Here is a 24,030-nt window from a genome sequence, read left to right on the forward strand (position 1 = left end):
CCTCTTGTGACAGTCGTATACTCATTATTCCCACTATGAAAACAAAGTCATATGGACAGCGTTCTTTTACATACCAGGGCCCAGCAACGTGGAATGAATTGCCCACTGAACTTAGACACAAAGTCACAGTGATCACATTCAAAAGGGCTCTCAAAACTCACTTATTTCGACTGCAAGAACAAACTTAAAGACCTAATAACGTTTCCTACCTGAAATATTCTCAGCATGTATTATATGTTTTAATGTTTTTCTAATTTTGATGGTGTTTGCTTTTGTAATAATATTATTATATGTGTTTTTTTATCTTATAGGTGTTGTCTAATGTTGTAAAGCGCTTAGAGCTTCTAAAGATTAGGCGCTATACAAAGTCCTCATTATTATATTTATTATTATTATTATATCAACGATCTGTTCAGTGCATTCGCGATCTTGAATTAGGGTGTTGGTGTGGGTCAGTTTGAGAGCAAAAATGTTAAAGATATTCCCATTGTAGGAGCGGAAAGCCAAATGAGATGCATGTCTAACATACATAAAATAAGTTCACACACGTCAGCCGGGGGGGGGGGGCTGGATTTTTTAATTATCTAGGATCAGGATAATGTGACTGGGTGGTACATCATGTTACATGTCTGCCGCATGATGCCCCGCCACAGTGCAAGACATCACTATAAACTGTCACACTGCAGACACCGTAGCGATATGACTGACAAACAGTTAAAGCTACGTTAAAAATCCAAATCACACACACACACAAACAAACAATGTGAGAAAGCTTGCCAGTAGCTTTTCGTGGGTCTGTGGTTCTTTCCGGGGATTTCCCGGGTTCTTCCTCCACCATTAATCATGGCCGCCATGTATAGCATTATCGTGTGCTGAAAAATGGCGTTAAACCCTACAACAACAACAACAAACAAACACACACACGCACACACACACACACACACACACACACACACACACTCCTGTCTCAGTCTTTCGTTCGTTATCCGAATAAAACTCACAGATTGAACGTTATTTTTTTCTCTCTCAAAGTGTATTTAGTCTGCCAGTGTACTGCAGCAAATGCTCGTCTGGAGTTAGTTTCAAAATGCCCCTCCCGATGTCAACGCGTTTGTACAGTTGAAACCCTGTTTACATCTCGTTATCAGTTTCGTATCTGCCAAACACATCTGTGGGTTGCAGCTGAACTAGCCTCTTTATCTTGTACACCTGAGGAAAAATAAAATTTCCTCTGCGATGATATTTAGATTATTTTTCTTAAATAGGTCGAAGTGATCCTCAAAATGGGAACGTTTTTCTTCTTGATAGCTGTATAATAACATACAGACATTGCAGAATGCGTATTCAAATTAGTATGCATGCAGTTTCCTCAATGTTATGTGTGCAAATAACCATCTCGCTACAACCACCCCCACCACCCGCAATGAATACATGAGTGAATAAGATTCTTGAGAATTCTGAACACAATATTATACATTTCTGATACGATAGCTACTCTGTCAATCAAAAGGAAATTATCCTGACATAATGTCCTTAAAACAACGCCTGATAAAAGCGCTCATTTTATCGTATTAAGCAATGAACTAACTCTGTGGTATACGTGTATGCGTCTCGTTGGAGATATGACTGACTGGAATACTTGATTACTCCTAGGACAGGCCCCAGGTCTGAATATCTCTAGATTATGTTGCTTGCCTGCCAGTGTTTGCTTTATCTGTCATCACCTTGTTATCAGCAAGTGCGACTTTCACTCATGTCAAATATAATTGCTTTTAGACTCCCAGCTAACTGTCCAGTTATAATGCCCCTATTTCAGTTCCCTGTGTTTGAAAGCTAGCTTTAAATATGGAATTTCTATATTTATTGTATTGGGCATAATAAATGGTAGGTCTATATTTTGTACCAAAATAAGATTAGCTGACTGTTGTTGTGATGTATTTGATTGACAGATGCTTCAAATACAATGTCTAAATAGTTTTGTGACTTTTTACAAGAATACTTACAGTTTTATCTTGAAGACACGGAGTATGTAATATCATCAAGAATTTGAAGAGGAAGAAATGGTAAGAATTCTATACTACCTGCATTCAGTAATTTGTATTATCACTTAGTGTATCACATACATAAACTTTCTATTGTTTCTATTTGAGATACTTTATATATATATATATATATATATATATATATATATATATATATATATATATATATATATGGAATTGTAGATATATAATAGCATTATACCACGGTCATTTGCAAAAGTTTATAGAATTAATGTATCAATCCAGTTTAAGTTCATTGACAGTTCAATAATAATAAGTTAAGTTCAATCTCCAAAATCCACAAAATCAAGAAACCCAGAGTTCATGTCGCTTTAATTCTCATGTTGGTCATTTATTTGTCTAATTGCAGCAAGAAGTAATTAAGGCATAACATTGTCTATGTCCGTAAATTAGAAGTGTATCATCATTAGATAGTACTACTTTTTTGTCCTAATGTATATTATAAGTAGCATAGATAGAGACTATGGTAATTAGCATATATGTTTGTAAATGATCATGGAAGTGTATAAAGCCTTTAATCATACATTGGAGCATAACTGACACCAGCCTTGTGTAAATAGCATTCAGGCAACAAATTGAAGCAATTGATATATGGTCATATGTGTTTGTAGTTTATATTTCTATCCATCTCTCATATCACTGATCAATCATACTTGTAATCTTTTATCTTCCAATACATAAAATCTAGTACCAAAATTCTAACTTTATATTTTATTATCTAGTTTGACAGAATTGTTGACATCAGATAGTTAAATAATTTCATTCTTCAACAGGTTTCCATCTGTATACCATCACTCGAGTCTCTACCTTTCAATAAAATCGAAGATGGAACTTTCATAGCCATAGATGATCTTGTAAAGTTCCTTAAATCTAACCATTCGATTCATGACAAGAAAAAAATTGTGAAGAAAGAAAATATTGTACAAGAATTACAGCGACATGATACTGGGATAATCCAGAGAGAAGAAAAGAATTTGGTTTCTTTGTCGTCTTTCTTTCGATATATGTTCCATCACTATGATGACTTCCAGGTTTGCAAAGTGGTATGTGATGAACTCTTAGAAAAACAAACACAGTCTATATCTTCAAACAAATGGAATAAATCAACATGGAACCTTTATCAACAACTAGCGTCTCTTGAAATTTTAAGTTTGGGTCTGTATGAAGAAACAATTAATAAGCTACAACTTGAAGGGCTGAAGATTCCATCTTTAATTATTGATTATAAAACACAGCTCACCGACAGCGAATGAAATAAAATTCAATTGTTCGAATGGCATTATAGTTCCTTTTGTAAGAAAGAAGCATCATACTATGAAGATGAGCAGGAAAGTAAATGGGAATTCTTTAGATTATGTAAAGAGTTTGCAGAAAAAGGACAAGAACTCAAACAGTTGTGCTTGAAGGTATGTCAACGGAATGTTGCTCGGAAGTTTGCTGCTGACGCAATAAATGGAATTACTATCCATCTTGAAAGTATCCATCGACCTGAGAAAATAGAAACCGACACAGAAAATGCTCTTAGAGACATACCTGCTCCTCAGTTTCAAAATATTATTTGTTTTCAGTGCACAAATGTGTGTGCACATAAAGCAGGAGTACACACTGGTATCGAATTGCAGGAATTGCAACATAATGTTGAAATGTATGATGATATGTCTCTGATAGTTCGTGCCTCTCTGAAGAAAAGTCACAATGTTTATGTGCCTGTCATACTTTTCTTTCCCAAAGGCTGCCTTCCGCCTGGTGAGCGTTTTCTTGCAAGAAGTCATCTAAAATCTGGAAAACTCCAACCCCATTATGTGTCACTTTCATCTTGTCTGGATGACCAAGATCTCCCAGAGGAATATAAAATTATTGACTCCTTTTGCTTTCAGTGTTTTAAAGAGGAGAAACATTGGCTTGCTGATCCCTTAGGTATGAACCACTTTCAAATAATGAGAGAATGGCGCTTGCACGTTCCTTTACCATTCCAGTGTTTATTAGAACAAACACTACTGAACAAAGACAGCCTCAGGCGTCGATCATCAGATGATTTCTACACATCAAAACTATCCTCTTTATATTGCCATTTCGATTCATCACTGAACATACTTAACAGAAATTACAGTGGTCTCATACAAGATATTGTCACAGATGAGTTGTTCATCAACTACTATAACATCACATCTGTTTTTTCCATCACATCAGCTACCAATATGAGTCAAAGTCTACGAAATGGAGACAGACGTCTTAAGAAAGCTGCAGATCCAGACCTTTGTCACTTTAAAACGTATCTGAAACCATATCCACTTTGCTATATAAAAGCAAGTGATGTCTCATCTTCTGAACATTTGGTTTGTCTCAGAGACTGCCATCTTATATTTTTCATGGACAATCTGGTCCAGCTCACCATGAAAACTGACCCACAACCTGCTGAAAGGAGAATAAATCAACTATGCACCCTGCCCATTACAATCAAAGGCATTCCAAAAGATTCAAACGATGTATTAACATGGCATCTTCCACTGTGTGAAGAAAAAGAAGATTGTGCATGCAAGGAAGCACCACCGCTGGAAAAAGAAGATCTAGAATGGGTTCTACTAAAGATGACCTCTGATGAAGAGTGTGCTTTTGAACGTTTTCAGCAGCAAGCCAAATGGGGCCTGAAATACATATGGACAAGACTTACATCATTACAGCCCTTCACAAACATTCTAGGCAATGCGGCTTCGATGGAACATTCAGAATTTCAGGAAGAAAACATGGATCTAGATTAAAGCTTTTCATCCTTGGCCATTCATGATTTGGAGAAAATGGATAAAATTAGTAATAATGATAGAACTGAAAACTTCCCACTAAACATCTCCAGTGAAGATATAGAGAGCATTAATGGAGCCATTACCTCCATTAGATCAGTTGACAGTAATGGGGATACAATCGAGGATGTGAAAAACATCCAGGATGATCTAAATGTATCTTGTGTTTTGTTACCATATATTGATGTCAGTGATATAGATGAGGAGGATGTACATCCAATGTATAAAGATAAAATGAATAAAAAAAGAGGAAAAGAAGACGAAGAGGAGGAGGAAGAATATTCAAATATTAGGATAAAAGTTGGTGCTAATAAAGATATTCTCCAAGATGTTCAAGCCCTCCTTGAAGAAATACAGATACCATTTATGACAAACAAAGATGAAACTGTTGTCTGCAGTACTGATAGTAGCATACTAGAGTATCAGGATCTAAACAACACACCATCACCGCCACTATTATGCCACCATCCTCCACCCTCCAGTGGTAGAGATGACGACATAACCACATTGAAAGTGGTTCTCGACGATTTTTTGGAGAAGGATGAACTGAGTGAAACAAATGATAAGGTTCTGTTTGCACCTGACTACAAGATTGCCAGAAATCTTTTTAAGCTTATAGATAGGAACAAAAAGTATGCAACATTTCTTCCAGAATTTCAGTACTGCACTTGAGAAAGTCTAAAATCATGAATTTAATATCAGCTTATGAAACATCAGGCCTTATTCATATACTGAAAAATATATGAGAGATGATGATATTGAAAAAGACTGCAGTAAATTGGTAAGTATCGAGAACATCGAGACAGCCACGGGAAATGTTTGGCGATTATCAGCAGCTTTGCATATCTCGGTTATCATCACGTTTATCAACTCGCTACCACATTCACATGCAGAGGAGCTGGAAAAAAAATTTGTGTGATCAGGAGTTATCCGTCAGCCAGCTTGAATTGAGATGGGGACAAATGTTGAAAGAATTCATTAAGAAAACATCCACTGAGAATAAAACGTTTTCCCTGCATATTGATATCAAGGCATTGTGACGAAATTGTAGCCATCGCCGTTGCTGAAAGACTAGGAGGAAAAGATGGATACAACTTACTCCTGGCCGGTGTGAAGTCTTCACTTCCGTTCTCATTCTTAAATGGAGCTTCCAGTTATGCTGGATTTTGCACACGGCTTTTGATAGAACATTACAAATCAAGTCACTTTCACAGACAAATGAAACATGCTCTATTCAGTACCTCTCACAATGGTAGTATTGTCAGGATTGGATTAGACACTGCTCGAGAGATTGACCACAGAGATGCAAAGAAATGTATTCGACCAGGGGCCACACTAAGCAATGTAATCATAAGGATGTCCACAGTAGACGAGCAGAGACAAGTCCATAAAGTAATCCAGTCTGTCATCTCAGGAGAGGATGCTTCAAAGATTAAGCAAGATGAGAAAAAAGATGAAGAGATAGCATCCAAAATTTCAGAAAGGTACATGGGAAGAAAAGCCAGTGATAATGACTTGGGCCATATTGTAAGAACAGTTGGTCTGATACATCGAAGAAAGGGAATGTCATCAAGTTTTGATCCCATTCTAAGAAATGTATATCACAAGGAGAATCCAGAGGTTCAGCAAGAGATGTTAGACTCAACCACAGAAGAGATAGGAACATTCATGATTCACAGATATGCAGCAAGAGAGTGTCTATTGGGTATGACACTTAGTGATTGTCCTAACACTGAATTGATAAACGGACACAAACATCTCATTAACAGAATAAAAAGATCAAAAGGGTCAACAATCAAGAGGACTAAAGGCATACCAAAAAATACATCATGTAAGAGCATGAAAGAAAAAAGCGAGGAGAAAAGAAAAAGGACAGTAAAGAAGATGACAACGATTGTGGACTGTCTAAGCTCTTCCATGAATACTTGTCAGTCAATCTTTAAGCCACATGGGACAAAATCATCCACTAATAAATCAGCTGGTGTGAAAAGAGCTCTTCTCGAGTTGATAAAGAAAATATCTGACACCAGAGCTACAAGTGAGCAAAAGGACAATTTTCCAGACTTAGATGAGTTCATCCTAACAGATTTCAAAGCTGTTCCACCGACCATAAAGGAACAAACGAAAGCTTCAGTTGTAGAATTTGCCGGTGTGAAGTTCAAGACATCAGCTTCGACTGGAGACCAGTACTTAGAGTACGTATCAAAGGCAATTCTTCACAAGCTGATAGGACACCTTCCAAATTTACGTCACATTGTTATATGTGAGGAAAAATATTCCTTCACACCAGACACACTAAAAGCACATACAAGAAAAATGCGGGATTCTAAAGGAAAAATATCTATCTTACATTTGAAGGAAGAAAAAGAGGTGATCAGTGAAGATAAATTTCACAAGCCCTCTGTTGTGGGAACAGCGACCGGCAAGAAACTTGTAAATTCCTATTTAGGCAATCACATTGATCAGTTTCTTCTTAAGCAAAATATTATACTGGATATAGACAGTGAAGCTCTGCTGACAGCATGTCATTGCCAAGAGGTCCCCTGCACATGTTGCCCTTTCACAACACCGCTGAGAGTTCGATTTACTTCCGAATCAGGAATTCTTGGTATGGAGAAGCTGTCTAACATCAGGCAGAGAAAGGGAGAAGCAGAAATGGCTCAACTTGATTGGATGAAGGAGCTTGATGCTGAGTTGTCTGATGGAGATTCTGTTTCAACTTTGTATCATCAGCTGATATCGACACAGTCCTAATTCACCTATTTGGTATCAGTCTCCAATGGAAAAGAAACCAAACTGGAACCTTTACACGCCATGTTTATGTTTGGCTACAGAAACAAAAGCCTGAGCTGTACAACATTTCCAAAATCATAGAAAGTATTGAAAGATACTTCAATAAGAAGTATTCGGCGGCTCTGATTGCCATCATTTTGTGCATGGGAGGAAATAACTTTTTGCCACAACATTATGGAATTTCACACGAAAAGATTTTAATGAAAGCCATTGACAATCAAGGTCTTGAGCTTTTCAAACTCTTTCACATGGAAATCCATGAGACAGATGAGTCAATTTCATCCATAATGTTAACTATTGATGTATACATTTCCTTTTTAAAGGATTTGTACTGTCCAAAGATCTACAATGCAGCTGCATTGTCCTTTGAAGAAGTAAGGCAAATGACAATCAAAATGCCTGGGAAAGAATTCCGACATCCACAAACATGGATGCCCCCGGAAAGTGCCCTGAGGAATTTAGGAAACCTTATTCAAGTTCAGATAGATTATTTATTGACTATATGGTGTCACGAGGCCGCTTTGCCAGATCTTCTTCGATACTGTTGTATTTCCATGTGTCCAGACGGTGAAGTTTATTACAGTTTTGGAGATGATGTTCATGTATCTGACAAAGAACAATTATTATCAATACCAGAGGAGCTACTCCAGGAGAAAATTAATTGTGCGAAACAAACTAGAGTATGAACATCAAAGAAACGTGCCTTGCATGATACACCATGCAAACAGAATCCGAGAAAACGACAGCCTCTAATGTCAACTCCAAGGTAAGCATACAAACATTTTTAACTCAACAAATTTCTTTTTTCTCTCTTTCTCTTTCTTTTTGGGTTCTCTATGAACAAGCTGTACAGTTGAATTTGAATTGTAATTAAGCACACCACACATGCATACATGTACATTGCCGTTATACACAGTTTAAATTATTCTATTTGATCATAAAATGCTTCAGTAAGGTTTATCAGATAGCTATTCATAAAATAAATAAAATTATTTTTAGACCATTTTAAATGTATAGCTACTTCTCATAGATTTCTGCTTCTCATTTTTCCTGGCAACATCTTTGAAAGAAAAACTGTTAAATTAGCCGCTAAATATGGGGAAAATTTGTACTGGACTGTTTTGGTTAAACGTCACATATCGAATGGCCAATTGTAGATCAATTTACATTTTATCAACATCAGTACTTATTTTCCTCAGTAGATACATTCTTCTTGGGACAAAAACTTTGCATGCATCTATGTGTTAATTATCCGTATTAAACTGATTTATATACCTTACCGTGGTGCATCTATATATACAGTTTTGAGGAACCCATAAATCTCATTCCATCAAGATCTATTTTTGAATCTAAGTTTCATTGTTTACCATACAGCAGTGTACTTGGATGAATTTGTGTTCTTTTCCAGAAAGATGAAGTTTTCCTAGCGATCAGCAACCAGAGGTTGTAAAACACAACAAATAATGTACTACAGGACTTAGAAAGGAATGATGAAAATATTGAATGGCCATTAAAGTCCAATGCAATTCAGATAGGATAACGACTCATACCTTAAAAAGGAATTCATTTGAAATGGAAATAACACACAATGTGGACAGTGTACCCCATAGGGCAGCATTTTGAACAGTTGTAAATACTATGCTCAAATAATTCTAGGATCTTGTAATAAGCATGGATAGACGCATAGTTGATATCGTACCATAGATGTTACCTCTGATGTGTTCTGGTTCGGATGTACGAAATGTTATGTAAACTTTGACAATACTTTTAATTTACATATCATCATTTGGAAAATAAATATCAGATTCGTTCATTGGACTTTATTAATTTACAGTGCAGTCTGCAATAGATGTTAAACATATTTTGTACAAAAGTGTTACAGTAGAAGAGTCATATGTAAAAATGGGGCATAGCAAATGATTTTTTCATAAGTTCATGTGTTTACCATTTTAGAATTTCTAAAAGTATTATGTGATATCTTTTTTTAAAAATGCACATTCATTGAAATTAAAAAAGCAGGTGCATTATTCTTTGAGACCGACAAATTACAATGTGGGATGTAACAACATTTATATGGACTATTCATAAAACCATATAGAATGTTTCTATGTGGCTGGAAGAAAAAAATCATATGAAGTAATAAGCCTTTATAGTACAGTAATGAAATGCATATAAAACGACACTCATTATATTGTCCAAACACTTGCATCAATTGCAATATTTGGAGGTTCTGTGAACTAATAACCGGGTTCATACAGTAGTTTACACCAGCCTGGAAAAACTCATCAGGCTCACACAGGCATGGGCTTAGGATGTTAATAGCAGAGGGCCATTCAGCTGGGGTGTCATATTACCTTGGATAGAAACTATCCAAATTTTTGGGGCCTGTCCTATGAGTATGATGGAGGAATTCAACTTAGCTTTACTACTCATAGGACAGGCCCCAAAAATTTGGATAGTTTCTATCCAAGGTAATATGACACCCCAGCTGAATGGCCCTCTGCTATTAACATCCCAAGCCCATGCCTGTGTGAGCCTGATGAGTTCTTCCAGGCTGGTGTAAACTACTGTATGAACCCGGTTATTAGTTCAGAGAACCTCCAAATATTGCAACTGAAGCAAGTGTTTGGACAATATAATGAGTGTAGTTTTATATGCATTTCATTACTGTACTATAAAGGCTTATTACTTCATATGATATTTTTCTTCCAGCCACATAGAAATATTCTATATGGTTTTATGAATAGTCCATATAAATGTTGTTACATCCCACATTGTAATTTGTCGGTCTCAAAGAATAATGCACCTGCTTTTTTAATTTCAATGAATGTGCATTTTAAAAAAAAATATCACATAATACTTTTAGAAATTCTAAGATGGTAAACACATGAACTTATGAAAAAATCATTTGCTATGCCCCATTTTTACATATGACTCTTCTACTGTAACACTTTTGTACAAAATATGTTTAACATCTATTGCAGACTGCACTGTAAATTAATAAAGTCCAATGAACGAATCTGATATCTATTTTCCAAATGATGATATCTAAATTAAAAGTATTGTCAAAGTTTACATAAACATTTCGTACATCCGAACCAGAACACATCAGAGGTAACATCTATGGTACGATATCAACTATGCGTCTATCCATGCTTATTACAAGATCCTAGAATTATTTGAGCATAGTATTTACAACTGTTCAGAATGCTGCCCTATGGGGTACACTGTCCACATTGTGTGTTATTTCCATTTCAAATGAATTCCTTTTTAAGGTATAAGTCATTATCCTATCTGAATTGCATTGGACTTTAATGGCCATTCAATATTTTCATCATTCCTTTCTAAGTCCTGTAGTACATTATTTGTTGTGTTTTACAACCTCTGGTTGCTGATCGCTAGGAAAACTTCATCTTTCTGGAAAAGAACACAAATTCATCCAAGTACACTGCTGTATGGTAAACAATGAAACTTAGATTCAAAAATAGATCTTGATGGAATGCGATTTATGGGTTCCTCAAAACTGTATATATAGATGCACCATGGTAAGGTATATAAATCAGTTTAATACGGATAATTAACACATAGATGCATGCAAAGTTTTTGTCCCAAGAAGAATGTATCTACTGAGGAAAATAAGTACTGATGTTGATAAAATGTAAATTGATCTACAATTGGCCATTTGATATGTGACGTTTGACCAAAACAGTCCAGTACAAATTTTCCCCATATTTAGCGGCTAAGTTAACAGTTTTTCTTTCAAAGATGTTGCCAGGAAAAATGAGAAGCAGAAATCTATGAGAAGTAGCTATGCATTTAAAATGGTCTAAAAATAATTTTGTTTATTTTATAAATAGCTATCTGACAAACCTTACTGAAGCATTTTATGATCAAATAGAATAATTTAAACTGTGTATAACGGCAATGTACATGTATGCATGTGTGGTGTGCTTAATTACAATTCAAATTCAACTGCACAGCTTGTTCATAAAGAACCCAAAAAGAAAGAGAAAGAGAGAAAAAAGAAATTTGTTGAGTTAAAAATGTTTGTATGCTTACCTTGGAGTTGACATTAGAGGCTGTCGTTTTCTCGGATTCTGTTTGCATGGTGTATCATGCAAGGCACGTTTCTTTGATGTTCGTACTCTAGTTTGTTTCGCACAATTAATTTTCTCCTGGAGTACTCCTCTGGTATTGATAATAATTGTTCTTTGTCAGATACATGAACATCATCTCCAAAACTGTAATAAACTTCACCGTCTGGACACATGGAAATACAACAGTATCGAAGAAGATCTGGCAAAGCGGCCTCGTGACCCCATATAGTCAATAAATAATCTATCTGAACTTGAATACGGCTTCCTAAATTCCTCAGGGCACTTTCTGGGGGCATCCATGTTTGTGGATGTCGGAATTCTTTCCCAGGCATTTTGATTGTCATTTGCCTTACTTCTTCAAAGGACAATGCAGCTGCATTGTAGATCTTTGGACAGTACAAATCCTTTAAAAAGGAAATGAATGCATCAATATTTAGCATTATGGATGAAATTGACTCATCTGTCTCATGGATTTCCATGTGAAAGAGTTTGAAAAGCTCAAGACTTTGATTCTCAATGACTTTCATTAAAATCTTTTTGTGTGAAATTCCATAATGTCGTGGCAAAAAGTCATTTCCTCCCATGTACAAAATGATGGCAATCAGAGCCGCCGAATACTTCTTATTGAAGTATCTTTCAATACTTTCTATGCTTTCGGAAATGTTGTACAGCTCAGGCTTTTGTTTCTGTAGCCAAACATAAACAGGGCGTGTAAAGGTTCCAGTTTGGTTTCTTTTCCAGTGGAGACTGATACCAAATAGGTGAATTAGGACTGTGTCGATATCAGCTGATGATACAAAGTTGACAACAGAATCTCCATCAGACAACTCAGCGTCAAGCTCCTTCATCCAATCAAGTTGAGCCATTTCTGCTTCTCCCTTTCTCTGCCTGATGCTAGACAGCTTCTCCATACCAACAATTCCTGATTCGGAAGTAAATCGAACTCTCAGTGGTGTTGTGAAAGGACAACATGTGCAGGGGACCTCTTGGCAATGACATGCTGTCAGCAGAGCTTCACTGTCTATATCCAGTATAATATTTTGCTTAAGAAGAAGCTGATCAATGTGATTGCCTAAATAGGAACTTACAAGTTTCTTGCCGGTCGCTGTTCCCACAACAGAGGGCTTGTGAAATTTATCTTCACTGATCACCTCTTTTTCTTCCTTCAAATGTAAGATAGATATTTTTTCCTTTAGAATCCCGCATTTTTCTTGTATGTGCTTTTAGTGTGTCTGGTGTGAAGGAATATTTTTCCTCACATATAACAATGTGACGTAAATTTGGAAGGTGTCCTATCAGCTTGTGAAGAATTGCCTTTGATACGTACTCTATGTACTGGTCTCCAGTCGAAGCTGATGTCTTGAACTTCACACCGGCAAATTCTACAACTGAAGCTTTCGTTTGTTCCTTTATGGTCGGTGGAACAGCTTTGAAATCTGTTAGGATGAACTCATCTAAGTCTGGCAAATCGTCCTTTTGCTCACTTGTAGCTCTGGTATCAGATATTTTCTTTATCAACTCGAGAAGAGTTCTTTTCACACCAGCTGATTTATTAGTGGATGATTTTGTCCCATCTGGCTTAAAGATTGACTGACAAGTATTCATGGAAGAGCTTAGACAGTCCACAATCGTTGTCATCTTCTTTACTGTCTTTTTTCTTTTCTCCTCGCTTTTTTCTTTCATGCTCTTACATGATGTATTTTTTGGTATGCCTTTAGTCCTCTTGATTGTTGACCCTTTTGATCTTTTTATTCTGTTAATGAGATGTTTGGGTCCGTTTATCAATTCAATGTTAGGACAATCACTAAGTGTCATACCCAATAGACACTCTCTTGCTGCATATCTGTGAATCATGAATGTTCCTATCTCTTCTGTGGTTGAATCTAACATCTCTTGCCGAACCTCTGGATTCTCCTTGTGATATACATTTCTTAGAATGGGATCAAAACTTGATGACATTCCCTTTCTTCGATGTATCAGACCAACTGTTCTTACAATATGGCCCAAGTCGTTATCACTGGCTTTTCTTCCCATGTACCTTTCTGAAATTTTGGATGCTATCTCTTCATCTTTTTTCTCATCTTGCTTAATCTTTGAAGCATCCTCTTCTTAGATGACAGACTCGATTACGTTATGGACTTGTCTCTGCTCGTCTACTGTGGACATCTTTATCATTACATTGCTTAGTGTGGCCCCTGGTCGAATACATTTCTTTGCATCTCTGTGGTCAATCTCTCGAGCAGTGTCTAATCCAAACCTGACAATACTACCATTATGAGAGGTACTGAATAGAGCATGTTTCATTTGTCTGTGAAAGTGATTTGATTTGTAATGTTCTATCAAAAGCCGTGTGCAAAATCCAGCATAACTGGAAGCTCCATTTAAGAATGAGAACGGAAGTGAAGACTTCACACCGGCCAGGAGTAAGTTGTATCCATCTTTTCATCCTAGTCTTTCAGCAACGGCGATGGCTACAATTTCGTCACAATGCCTCATTATATCAGTATGCAGGGAAAACGTTTTATTCTCAGTGGATGTTTTCTTAATGAATTCTTTCAACATTTGTCCCCATCTCAATTCAAGCTGGCTGACGGATAACTCCTGATCACACAAATTTTTTTCCAGCTCCTCTGCATGTGAATGTGGTAGCGAGTTGATAAAAGTGATGATAACCGAGATATGCAAAGCTACTGACAATCGCCAAACATTTCGCGTGGCTGTCTTGATGTTCTCGATACTTACCAATTTACTGCAGTCTTTTTCAATATCATCATCTCTCATATATTTCAGTATATGAATGAGGCCTGATGTTTCATAAGCTGATATTAAATTCATGATTTTAGACTTTCTCAAGTGCAGTACTGGAAATTCTGGAAGAAATGTTGCATACTTTTTGTTCTCATCTATAAGCTTAAAAAGATTTCTGGCAATCTTGTAGTCAGGTGCAAACAGAACCTTATCATTTGTTTCACTCAGCTCAGCCTTCTCCAAAAAATCATCGAGAACCACTTTCAATGTGGTTATGTCGTCATCTCTACCACTGGAGGGTGGAGGATGGCGGCATAATAGTGGCGGTGATGGTGTGTTGTTTAGATCCTGATACTCTAGTATGCTACTATCAGTACTGCAGACAACAGTTTCATCTTTGTTTGTCATAAATGGTATCTGTATTTCTTCAAGGAGGGCTTGAACATCTTGGAGAATATCTTTATTAGCACCAACTTTTATCCTAATATTTGAATATTCTTCCTCCTCCTCTTCGTCTTCTTTACCTCTTTTTTTATTCATTTTATCTTTATACATTGGATGTACATCCTCCTCATCTATATCACTGACATCAATATATGGTAACAAATCACAAGATACATTTGGATCATCCTGGATGTTTTTCACATCCTCGATTGTATCCCCATTACTGTCAACTGATCTAATGGAGGTAATGGCTCCATTAATGCTCTCTATATCTTCACTGGAGATGTTTAGTGGGAAGTTTTCAGTTCTATCATTATTACTAATTTTATCCATTTTCTCCAAATCATGAATGGCCAAGGATGAAAAGCTTTCATCTAGATCCATGTTTTCTTCCTGAAATTCTGAATTTTCCATCGAAGCCGCATTGCCTAGAATGTTTGTGAAGGGCTGTAATGATGTAAGTCTTGTCCATATGTATTTCAGGCCCCATTTGGCTTGCTGCTGAAATCGTTCAAAAGCACACTCTTCATCAGAGGTCGTCTTTAGTAGAACCCATTCATGATCTTCTTTTTCCAGCGGTGGTGCTTCCTTGCATGCACAATCTTCTTTTTCTTCACACAGTGGAAGATGCCATGTTAATACATCGTTTGAATCTTTTGGAATGCCTTGGATTGTAATGGGCAGGGTGCATAGTTGATTTATTCTCCTTTCAGCAGGTTGTGGGTCAGTTTTCATGGTGAGCTGGACCAGATTGTCCATGAAAAATATAAGATGGCAGTCTCTGAGACAAACCAAATGTTCAGAAGATGAGACATCACTTGCTTTTATATAGCAAAGTGGATATGGTTTCAGATACGTTTTAAAGTGACAAAGGTCTGGATCTGCAGCTTTCTTAAGACGTCTGTCTCCATTTCGTAGACTTTGACTCATATTGGTAGCTGATGTGATGGAAAAAACAGATGTGATGTTACAGTAGTTGATGAACAACTCGTCTGTGACAATATCTTGTATGAGACCATTGTAATTTCTGTTAAGTATGTTCAGTGATGAATCGAAATGGCAATATAAAGAGGATAGTTTTGATGTGTAGAAATCATCTGATGATCGACGCCTGAGGCTGTCTTTGTTCAGTAGTGTTTGTTCTAATAAACACTGGATTGGTAAAGGAACGTGCAAGCGCCATTCTCTCATTATTTGAAAGTGGTTCATATCTAAGGGATCAGCAAGCCAATGTTTCTCCTCTTTAAAACATTGAAAGCAAAAGGAGTCAAGAATTCTATATTCCTCTGGGAGATCTTGGTCATCCAGACAAGATGAAAGTGACACATAATGGGGTTGGAGTTTTCCAGATTTTAGATGACTTCTTGCAAGAAAACGCTCACCAGGCGGAAGGCAGCCTTTGGGAAAGAAGAGTATGACAGGCACATAAACATTGTGACTTTTCTTCAGAGAGGCACGAACTATCAGAGACATATCATCATACATTTCAACATTATGTTGCAATTCCTGCAATTCGATACCAGTGTGTACTCCTGCTTTATGTGCACACACATTTGAGTATTGAAAACAAATAATATTTTGAAACTGAGGAGCAGGTATGTCTCTAAGAGCATTTTCTGTGTCGGTTTCTATTTTCTCAGGTCGATGGATACTTTCAAGATGGATAGTAATTCCATTTATTGCATCAGCAGCAAACTTTCGAGCAACATTCCGCTGACATACCTTCAAGCACAACTGATTGAGTTCTTGTCCTTTTTCTGCCAACTCTTTACATAATCTAAAGAATTCCCATTTACTTTCCTGCTCATCTTCATAGTCTGATGCTTCTTTCTTACAAAAGGAACTATAATGCCATTCGAACAATTGAATTTTATTCCATTCGCTGTCGGTGAACTGTGTTTTATAATCAATAATTAAAGATGGAATCTTCAGCCCTTCAAGTTGTAGCTTATTAATTGGTTCTTCATACAGACCCAAACTTAAAATTTCAACAGACGCTAGTTGTTGATAAAGGTTCCATGTTGATTTATTCCATTTATTTGAAGATATAGACTGTGTTTGTTTTTCTAAGAGTTCATCACATACCACTTTGCAAACCTGGAAGTCATCATAGTGATGGAACATATATCGAAAGAAAGACGACACAGAAACCAAATTCTTTTCTTCTCTCTGGATTATCCCAGTATCATGTTGCTGTAATTCTTGTACAATATTTTCTTTCTTCACAATTTTTTTCTTGTCATGAATCGAATGGTTAGACTTAAGGAACTTTACAAGATCATCTATGGCTATGAAAGTTCCATCTTCGATTTTATTGAAAGGTAGAGACTCGAGTGATGGTATACAGATGGAAACCTGTTGAAGAATGAAATTATTTAACTATCTGATGTCAACAATTCTGTCAAACTAAATAATAAACTATAAAGTTAGAATTTTGGTACTAGATTTTATGTATTGGAAGATAAAAGATTACAAGTATGATTGATCAGTGATATGAGAGATGGACAGAAATATAAACTACAAACACATATGACCATATATCAATTGCTTCAGTTTGTTGCCTGAATGCTATTTACACAAGGCTGGTGTCAGTTATGCTCCAATGTATGATTAAAGGCTTTATACACTTCCATGATCATTTACAAACATATATGCTAATTACCATAGTCTTTATCTATGCTACTTATATCATACATTAGGCAAAGAAGTACTACTATCTAATGATGATACACTTCTAATTTACCGACATAGACAATGTTATGCCTTAATTACTTCTTGCTGCAATTAGACAAATAAATGACCAACATGAGAATTAAAGCGACATCAACTCTGGGTTTCTTGATTTTGTGGATTTTGGAGATTGAACCTAACTTATTATTATTGAACTGTCAATGAACTTAAACTGGATTGATACATTAATTCTATAAACTTTTGCAAATGACCGTGGTATAAGGCTATTATATTTCTACAATTCCATATATATATATATATATATATATATATATATATATATATATATATATATATATATAAAGTATCTCAAATAGAAACTCACAATAGAAAGTTTATGTATGTGATACACTAAGTGATAATACAAAATACTGAATGCAGGTAATATAGAATTCTTACCATTTCTTCCTCTTCAAATTCTTGATGATATTACATACTCCGTGTCTTCAAGATAAAACTGTAAGTATTCTTGTAAAAAGTCACAAAACTATTTAGACAATGTATTTGAAGCATCTGTCAATCAAATACATCACAACAACAGTTAGCTAATCTTATTTTGGTACAAAATATAGACCTACCATTTATTATGCCCAATACAATAAATATAGAAATCCCATATTTAAAGCTAGCTTTCAAACACAGGGAACTGAAATAGGGGCATTATAACTGGACAGTTAGCTGGGAGTCTAAAAGCAATTATATTTGACATGAGTGAAAGTCACACTTGGCTGATAACAAGGTGATGACAGATAAAGCAAACACTGGCAGGCAAGCAACAGAATCTAGAGATAGTCAGACCTGGGGCCTGTCCTAGGAGTATTACAGTTTGTTCACGTCTCCGAATTGCGTCAAAGGAAGTCTGCGAACTCTTCATGAACTAATCTGTATCTACATAAGATAGAAAACTCTTCAGGTTTCAAAACTGTGTCAAAATAACGCTGCCAGCTTTATATTAATAATCGGCGTTGAATAGAAAAACTACAGGTTAAGCGAGAACCAATTAAATAGAAATACCAAGAACCATCCTCTAATAAGCGAATAAAGTTCTTCAAAAAGAAAACTAATGAAAACTACTTCCCCATGAAAAACTCAACTATAAATCAGCACCTTTTGGTGTGCGATTTACTTTTGGGAATATCAAGTAGCACAAAAACTGGCGGCTTTTAATCTTAAGTTAACATGGCTAGTTTTTTTGGTGATTGTCGAAAAGAAAGGTTTGGATGTTTTTTTCTGGCGACTTACATGTGTGATTTTTATTTAGTCAACAAACATACGAAGATAACATGCAAGCAAAACTTGAACGACATTGTGAACCGTATAGCCAATCCTCAATAGTATAGCAGACTGCCTGTCCGGAGTTTTATTTTGTAGCAATTTAAATTTTGAAACTTGAGATCACTTTCCAATATGTCTGGTCTTTATTGTTTGTAAAAGACTGCACATATACGTATTATAGTCCTTACAACGATCGTATGTGTAAGCATTCATGACGAAAATGGCTGTTTTTGAAATCAGAAACAGCTGATAGGAGCAGAACGCATTCTATTTGTATCACTGATACCAAGCCATCATCTTTTTCGCATGCACACATCACCTAATTTTGACGCCAAGCGATATTTTTTCGAAACAAAATGGCATGCATCTGCATCACATTCTTCATAGCAGTAGGAACAACGAAGTTCTTTCTTTGAAACTGACTCTTGGTTTTACAAACTGAGAGAGAAACGCATTAGGAAGAACCGGTTCTGTTTGAACTGGTTTTGTATGAACGCTATCATCTGCTGTCTCGGAGAGAGCGAAATCCAAACCATATACCGGTAACGGACTATAATTTAAATTATTATCACCTCGCACAGCTCTCTCAGTTTTGAAACAATACGATGTTTGAGACAGATGAACAGTTTACTTAAAATGCTTAAATGCGTTTCCCATTTTTAAATCAAGAAAGAAATTGGGTTAAATTATTTTAACAACTAGGTTAATTGTCCGTCTTATGACTGGAATAAAAAAACATAAACAAAATTGGGATGAACTAGTTTAAAAGAAAGATTTAGCGTAAAAATACCGAAAAAGTCTTTTTATTAAAATTGGGATGCCGCCAATATATATATATATATATATATATATATATATATATATATATATATATATATATATATATATATATATATATAGATAGATAGATAGATAGATAGATAGATAGATAGATATAGATATATACATACATACATGCATAACAAACATTTTAATGAGAATGTATTATTTTTAATGGTAGGTATCATATTTTAAAGCATTTAGGTGGTATACGGTCTCAGTATTTTAGATGCTGTGAACAATTACATAAACTCAAAAAATGTTAAGCACATGGCAAATTAAAATATCTGAAGAAAAAAATTAAAAAGATGTATTCAAAGATAATTTCATTTGTTTAATTCAAATAATGGTTTAATGTATTATGTCAGTCAGTTTTAATTTGGTTATTTAGTGCAGAGACAGCTTGATTTAAGTGCCTTGTCCAAGAAAATAAGACAGTAGCTGAATATGGCTGTTGATAGGATTCGAACCTGACCCCTTTCTGTCACGAATACATCACTATAACCACTGAGTAACCCTAGCTACTTGTGTAAAGAAGAATGCGTACATATATCATATTTAAAACAGAAGTATGTATGTTTTTTTTTTAATCGCAGAATGTTCATTGAATCATATAAGACAGTGTTTTTGAAGAGAATATACTAGACGTTTAACTTATTTATTCCCGGCCATGGCAGTAAGGAAGGAGGGGGTATAAAACCGTTTTAGCCTCATTATCAGTAAGTCTTATTTATTGATATCCCACAAATTATTAATAAAAAAGAGAATATCGGTGTGGAAAGATAGTCATATAATTCCAATGAAAAGACAGGTATATCAGTCTACTGCCATGATAACACAAGACGAATGTTAAATTTTAATATTTTGTTTCAATTTCTCTTCCTAAAAGATATCTCTCTTGATTAGAAATCCAATGGCCCACTTTTCTATAACATAAAGCAATGCATAATTAGAGAAAAATATATGCAACTTGAAATGTTAAAAGGTCACCAAGACAATTTGATCGGTTGAGTATCTCTTAATAGTGTTCCTGGTGAAAGAGAAATTCTATACTTCAATAAGTCATATGGGGGTGTAAACCATTAAAAAATGAATTCAGTTATTTTAAAACATTTTTAAGATATGAACTTCTGAGACAGTGACAGGTGGTGTAAGGTGAAGTTGTCTGTATTTGCAATGGAGAAAATGTTGGCATTAAACTTGGGGAAACTGTAAATGATATAAGCACACACACCTAACCAATATGACTGTTCCCATGTGCTCGAAAAACCAACATGAAGTATTTAAAAGTACACTATCATTAGCAGTTATGAAAATAGAAAAAGAATATTGCCAGTCTAGATAACACCAGCTACTGAAAGTGCGATGAATTATTAACGAAATATATAAAATGTTATATATTATTTTTTTAAAAACACATCATCGGCTCTTTTTGAAAATCTGCCTCTTAAGTCTATTAAGTGAAAATCGCCAAATGGAGCTAGCAGCTTTTTGATATGTGCACATGTGAAGTAAGGCCAAGCTGAATAATCTATAACCCAAATTACACCTATCAATCATATGCCAAAATAAAGAGAACTAAAAGTTATTTTAATAATACGTAAGATAAAAAAAAAGTATTTTTGAATAGCCGGTATAACCAGTGACGAAAACGAAACTGCAGAGCGCCACTTTAACTGCACATATTATACTATTTTTGCAAACAGATGCCTCTCCATGCCACAGAAATCATTGCATAAGGTAAAATAAATGATTTAATGAATTTTGCCTATATAGGACAACTAGTTTGCTTGTATGTATGTATGTGTGTATTTATTTATGCATGTATGTAGGTTGTTGTTGTTGTTGTGGGGTTTAACGCCATTTTTCAGCACGATAGGCTATACATGGCGGCCAGTATTAATGGTGGAGGAAGAACCCGGAAAACCCCGGAAAGAACCACCGACCCACGAGAAGCTACTGGCAAGCTTTCTCACATGCCCACATTGGCTGAATCTTAGACTCGAACCGCCGCAGACAGAGGTGAGATGGCAGTGATCCGTAACGAAGAGCGCTTTAGACCACTCGGCCACTCGATGTATGTAGGTAGGTAGGTAGGTATGTGGGTAGGTGGGTAGGTAGGTAAGTATGTATGTAGGTAGGTAGGTAGGTAGGTGGGTAGATGGGTATGTATGTATGCATGTAAGTAGTGAATAAGGGATACATTACGTACAATGGGAATTAGCATTACAGACCCCCCATGGGTCAGATAACGTACAATGGGAATTAACATGGGAATAAATCGTGGGTCACTTTACGTACAAGGGGAATTTAACATGAGGAATAGATCGTGGGACTGTCTAGGGACAATGGGAAATTTAACATGGGGAATAGATCGTGGGACTGTCTAGGGACAATGGGAAATTTAACATTACGGAAACCCCTGGGGGATATAGCCTCATTGGAATTTAACATATGGAAATTGAACATGGTGGATCTGTATAGCGTCAAGGGGAATTGAAAATGGTGGGACTATCTAGGGACAATGATGGTAGAGGGTCAAACACAACAGAGACAGAAACATACATACACTAGTACAAGCGTGGGATTTATATATAAAGCATTACCAAGACCTGAAATCTTGCTGGGGTGTTCAAAAATTTGCATAATTGTAATGATGCTATAAATAGCTATAATCAAGGAAATGCTCAATGACAAAATGGATGTGACTAAAAGTAACGTTAAAATGACGAAATTGTCCCAGAATTTAAAGGAAAATAAACATATCCCGGAAAATTAAGTTACAATGGTTTAGACTAAAATGGATAAAATTAGTAACTACTTACAATATCAACTTCTGTGACGATCGTGGATAAATACCTATGTATCTATAATCAGCTGAAATTCCTATGAAATCCCACTATCTATTTATAGCTCCAACTTGTGGGTTTTTCCTTTGGAAAATCCCACTATCTTTTTATAGCCTCAGCTTGAGTGACGTTCCTGTTTATGAATTCTAGTATATATGTATAGCTACAAAATGTGGAAATCCCCAAGTCGATATTTATAGTCTCAAAATTTCCAGCGTCAGTGACGTCACTGTACTGAACACTAGGGGATAAATGGCAACAGTGTTGCAAGTGGCTGACCTGAATACGCGCTACTGTAGGTAGGTAGGTAGAGTGTATCTGCTAGGGATAAAGTGAGTTTTATAGGGACAAACAGAGACCAATACACACACACACACACACACAACATACGCGCGCAGACACACTCACATACACACACACACACACACACACACAGAGGGAAGAGGAAAAAACAAACCCCAAATATACTATCCACACTCGGGAGGAAGAAAAAAAAACAACCAAATATACGATCTACACAACGTACGCGAACACACACACACACACACACACACACGCTATAAAATGGATAAAATTAGTAACTACTTACAATATCAACTTCTGTGACGATCGTGGATAAATACCTATGTATCTATAATCAGCTGAAATTCCTATGAAATCCCACTATCTATTTATAGCTCCAACTTGTGGGTTTTTCCTTTGGAAAATCCCACTATCTTTTTATAGCCTCAGCTTGAGTGACGTTCCTGTTTATGAATTCTAGTATATATGTATAGCTACAAAATGTGGAAATCCCCAAGTCGATATTAATAGTCTCAAAATTTCCAGCGTCAGTGACGTCACTGTACTGAACACTAGGGGATAAATGGCAACAGTGTTGCAAGTGGCTGACCTGAATACGCGCTACTGTAGGTAGGTAGGTAGAGTGTATCTGATAGGGATAAAGTGAGTTTTATAGGGACAAACAGAGACCAATACACACACACACACACACACACAACATACGCGCGCAGACACACACACACACACACACACACACACACAGAGGGAAGAGGAAAAAACAAACCCCAAATATACTATCAACACAGAGGGGAGATAATACAAACCCCAAATAAACTATCCACACAAACGTACGCGAACGCATACAAACCCCAAATATACTATCCACACAAGGTCGCTAACGCATACAAACCCCAAATATACTATCCACACTCGGGAGGAAGAAAAAAAAACAACCAAATATACGATCTACATAACGTACGCTAACACACACACACACACACACACACACACACACACACACACCACACACACACACACACGCACACACACACGCGCGCACACCACAGAGGGAAGAAGAATAAAACCATTATACACTATCCACACGGAGTGAAGAAATAACCCTTTATATATA

General features: G+C 36.1%; 1 protein-coding gene across 2 annotated transcripts in view; it reads right to left on the reverse strand.

Annotated features, from left to right (window-relative positions):
• LOC149786668 (uncharacterized) overlaps positions 1-24,030 on the reverse strand; it is a 79,852-nt gene that overhangs the window by 15,139 nt on the left and 40,683 nt on the right. Inside the window, exon 2 of one of the 2 annotated variants that reach the window (XM_089977202.1) lies at positions 1,002-1,209. The exons of the other annotated variant lie outside the window; for it this stretch is intronic. The gene's annotated coding sequence lies outside the window, so the exon portion shown is untranslated. The remainder of the gene's footprint in view (positions 1-1,001; positions 1,210-24,030) is intronic. 2 annotated transcript variants of the gene reach the window in all.

The sequence above is a fragment of the Sinohyriopsis cumingii genome, chromosome 12, assembly GCF_028554795.1.
Source record: "Sinohyriopsis cumingii isolate HCF-2022 chromosome 12, ASM2855479v2, whole genome shotgun sequence".
NCBI lineage: Eukaryota > Metazoa > Mollusca > Bivalvia > Unionida > Unionidae > Sinohyriopsis > Sinohyriopsis cumingii.